Raw genomic sequence first — 4,899 nt, 5'->3', positions numbered from 1 at the left:
GAGTCATACATCTCTTTCTCAGCCTCAATTTCCCATCTGTAAAGTGGGGATGATAATAGTTTCAAGTCTCACAATGTTGTTGTGAGGATTAAATGATATATGAACCCCTACCACATGGTGGGGCTCATGCACCATGAGCTATTTCTATTGCTAATGGCTTATTAACCCTGCAGCAACCTTGTGAGGTCAGGCTGATCTTGTCCTTTTCGTAAACAAGGACCTAAAAGGGCGGGAAACTGATGTGGCTGAACTTGTGAACTTGGGCCAGCTGAGTGCTCCAATAGCTTTATCCACCCCTGGGCCTCAAGGTCCTACCAGACCTCAGGTTTCTGATCCCACCCTCACAAGGCCCCTCCATGTGGCAAAACCTCTGGAGACTAAGTGGCTTTGATAGGGTGAGTCTGGCTAGAGAACAGCAGTGGAGGGAAGGGCGGAGGCTGGGAACAGCAGGCTGACCTGAGAGATGGAGCCTCACCTCCTACCATTGTTCAGAAGCAGGCCCTCCTGGAACAGGCCCCAGTTTGCCAACATTGTCACAGTTCAGGCCTCCTGGTCTCTAGTGTAGACTGTCACTCCTCTTGAGAGTCTCAGGCCTCTAGGGTTTCCTTGGTGATTCAGCATCCACATTGCTATAACGGATCATGTTAAATTACAGATTTAACCTACCTGCTCCCTTCCTAAAATCTTTCCTGGCTTCCCATCCCCAATCCCCGGGCCTTGGACCAGTTGGTGGCCTGTTAGGAACTGAGCACAAGTCCCTGGTGCCTAAAATATTGGGGACCACTGCCCTATAGATTGACATCCAAATCCTTTTGCCCCCTCCTGCCCCTTCCTGATGTAGTGCCCGCTGCATTTTCACACACTTTGCTCAACCAAATTCCAAACCACTTGAAGCCCCGGCCTTTGCTCATGCTGTTTCCTTTGCCAGGGAGGCCCCGGCCCTCACCCCTCTCCCTGTGTTATCTGATCCACTTGCAATACTCAAATAACATCTCCTCTTAACTATCACATTATCCCAGCTGCCAAAAATAGGGCAGATCCACTATGCATTAATCATGGGACTCACTTTATCTCCCTAAGCCTCAGTAGACTCACCTGTTAAACGGTGGAATACCAAACTCACAAGGTTTTAAAAAGGATTAGATGAAAAATCAAAGGCAGTGCTTCTCACACAGTGGAATTCACAAAGTGGAAGTCCCCTGATTCTTCCCTTGAGAGTTTTGCTGTTAATCACTGTGATAGAACAGAGACTACCGAAGTAACCACTTTGGGGACATAACAAGGATTCCAGACTCTAATGAAGTTCTTAACAGTCTTGACCCACTTCTGGAGATGTGGACTGGGCTTTGCTTTCTTACTTAGGGTAAAGTTCCAGAATCTTTCCTTTGGGTCTATCCCTGGGGCTGCATAGCTTGTACAAGCCGCAGCTTTGGCCTCGCTTCTCCCTGCTGTCCTCCTGCGCCCCCCAGACAACCTCTGGCAGCACCAGTTCTGCTTCATGCTCCCAGAAGACTCTACTGTGACCAAATCATCCTGTCAAGACACTATACAGAGGGCATCTTTATTGAGAGCGTCACCCAGATGGTGACAGTGAACTACTTTGTGCACTTTGTAGAGATTGAGCCTGGGGCCCAGGTGAAGCTTCAGTTCTGGGACACAACTGCCCAAGAAAGGTTCCAGTGAGTGGGGCAGGAGCAGGCCCCTATGCCTTGCCTTCTACACCGCCCATCCCTGATGGGAAAGACCATCCACCAGGAAGGTAAGGGACAAGACAAGGGGCCTTGGATGCCATGTAGAAGAATGGACTCTGGACCAAGAGCACAAGTCTGAGTCCTGGCCTGCCCAGTGACCGAGGACAGGTCACATGACCTCTCTGGACCTGGATGTTCTTACCTATAAAATACGGGGCTGCACTGGGTGACTCTAGGGGACTTTGCTTTTGTAAGACCTTAGTCCAGCTTTGCCTCCTTCCTCCCTGCTTCACCTCACACAGGCACAGGGGACCCTCTCCAAGATAGCTTCCTGGTCTCGTTGGTGTCCTTAAAACTCACCCCTGTTGTTGCAGCCACCCCCTACCCCTGCCTTTTGGTCAATGCTTTCTCAGGAAAACATCTCAAGGCTTATTCTTTTACATTTCGTCCAAATTAACTGTAGCAACTTCCTGGCTAGTCCCCTCCTGCCTGTTTTCAATTCCACTTTCCACACTGGCAGCCAGAGTGAGGCTTATAACATGCAAATATAATCACATCAGTCCTCCACCTAAAACTTCAGTGTACATTACCTGTACAGTGGTTTTCAAACTTTTTGTTTATATTCCTGTTTTCAGCATCAGAAAACTCTTGTCAGATGGAGTCTTTCTCATAGCACTAAAATGGCCAACAATTAAGATACAGCTTGCTCAGGCTGAAGAGGGGTAGGAAGCCCAGAGTCAGCCTGCTAGGCCAACCACACTACACCCTCTACCCCTGCAGGACATACATACACAGTGTACAGCCTCCAAAGGATGTGCACTGGACCACACCACTAAGCCTGAGCACTGTCCAGCCCTCAAGCTTACTGCTTATCTCTGGCCATCCTCTTCTAATGTTGTACCCTGTGTTTTAGAATCATTGATGCATTGACTTCATTACATCTCTGGGCCTTTGCATATGCTGTTCTCATTAGTCACTCATTCTTTGTCTCCACAGGACTTAGACAGTTTAGGGCACAATTAAGAGTGCTGGCTCCACAGTCAGACAGACTTGGCTGAATTTCAGCACCATCACTATTAGCTGTGATCCTGGGTACTTAAAACTCTCTAAGTCTTAGTTACCTCATTGTAAAATGAGATTAAATGAGATGTCGCAAATAGAGTGCTTGACACATACTAGGCATATTCCTTCTTCTCTAGGCTTCTTGGGAAAACACAAGGAACTTATCCATGGAAGGTGCTTAGCACAGCACATGGCACCCAGTAAGCACTCTACAACAACTTTCCCAAAACGCGAGAGCACGAATCCATCACCCTGCTACCCCTCAAGCACCTCAGCATGTGTTAAGTCCTTTGCTCAGCACTGTGCTAGGCTTTGCGGATCAAAGTCAAGTGGGTGTGGTTACTTAGCTTAGTGAGGTAGAGGGCCTCATGCCCAGGGTGGGAGGCTGAGCTGCACCAGAGATGGATGGACACAAGTTAGAAGATCCTTTACAGATCACTTGGTGACACCCCTCTCTCCTGTACCGCCACATCCAGTTGCCAATGCCTGCAAGTGCACCACTTTAAACAACTTCAAACTTACTTCTCTCCACTTAACTACCACCACTCCAATCCAGGCAATAGCCTTGTAACAAATCTCTGCTTCCAAAATTGCCCTCTCTTCCCGCTCTGGTCTACCTGTTCTCCATTGCCTGACCAGTGATCTTTACAAAATGCAAATATGACCACGTCATATTCCTGCTTAAAATCCTTCAGTGATTCCTGTTACTTTCTGCGTAAAGCCCACTCTTTGCTGGTACTGCACAACTTGGCCCGATTCGCCTCACCACACTGCCGCAGGGCTGGAATATATGCAGTTCTTTCACGGAAAGCGATCCTCATCCCTTCAGCTGGCTCCCTCAAATTACGGCTCAACTGGTCAGACCCCCTCCCTCTGGCCCCATGAACTTCTTTGCAGCCTCTGTCTCAAAGATAGTTTTACATTGCTCCCTGTGTTTTTGTTCATCACTGTAGCCCACTGCCAGGCCCAGGCTCGGCTCATGCTTGCTGAGTGAACAAGCCCCTCCATATGCAGATAGGACAGGACTCAGATAAAGTCACTTACCTGTCACATGGCAGATCAAGAATTGAGGTCTCTTGACTCTACCCCAGCTCTTTCCATTAAATTGCCCAACTTCCTTTGTCACCTTCAAGAATATGCCTTTCCTCCATGAAGGATTCGAAACTAATTCTGGGTTCCTTCTTGACTGCTGGGGTCAGTGACTTGCTCCTACTATCGAAACTCGGCTGGAGGCTTTTTGCTATTTGATATTGCCAACAGAACACCTTTTGGGAGCATCACCTGGTGGCATCAGGTTCTGGAGAAAAGTGAAACCCTTCAACATTGTCTTCCTGGTGGTAGGCCATGAGAGTGACCTGGTGGCTGAGTGACAGGTCGTGTTGGAAGAAGAGCTGAAGCTGGCTGCCTCTTTGGGCACTGTGTTGAGAACTCGGCCAAGAGCACAGCCTTTGAGCTGCTTACTCAAGAAATCTATGAGGCTGTGAAGAGAGGGGTCAAACTCAGAGTGGGAGGAAATGAAAAGCAGGGTCCCTTTGCAGGCCAAGCCTCAGGAGACAGAAAGCAGGGCAAGGTGGACGTGCCTGTGCTGGTGGAAAAGCCACGCCCCCTGAAGCCCACAAGGCCTTCACAATCCACAAGGGCTTGATGGACACAGGTCAGGATGATGCTAGGAGCCACTGAAGGTCATAACTCTGAGGTCCCAAGGGGCCTGGTTTCCTCTGCACAATGGTGAACATACCAGGATCAAAGATAGCCAACAACTAAGAACAGACAGGCACCTGCACAGACAGACCTTTGCCCAAAGCTATTGCCATCCCCTCTTCGGGCCCAGGATGAACACAACTTTCTCCAGGAGTTCCAAAAGAACAGTTCAAAACAGGCTTTGCCAAAACCAGGATGCTTCTTCAGTTTGAGGCTCATGAGAGAAGGTCACTCTACCCAATTTTATGCAGAGAAACTAGACTCAAACTTCTACTGATAGTATAGCTTTCCTTGGAGTAAAGTGATGGAAAATCTCTGGGTTTTTTCCTTAATCACAAAAATGAATAACATTGCTGCCACCTGCTGACTAGAGAGTTACATCCAGTTTTGCGTCTCTTCCTAATTCCCTCTGGGATTTCAGAGGCTGTAAACCGTGCGCCCTGTG

Source organism: Pteropus alecto, unplaced genomic scaffold (genome assembly GCF_000325575.1).
Source record: "Pteropus alecto unplaced genomic scaffold, ASM32557v1 scaffold39, whole genome shotgun sequence".
NCBI lineage: Eukaryota > Metazoa > Chordata > Mammalia > Chiroptera > Pteropodidae > Pteropus > Pteropus alecto.
This window is presented reverse-complemented; position numbering follows the sequence as displayed.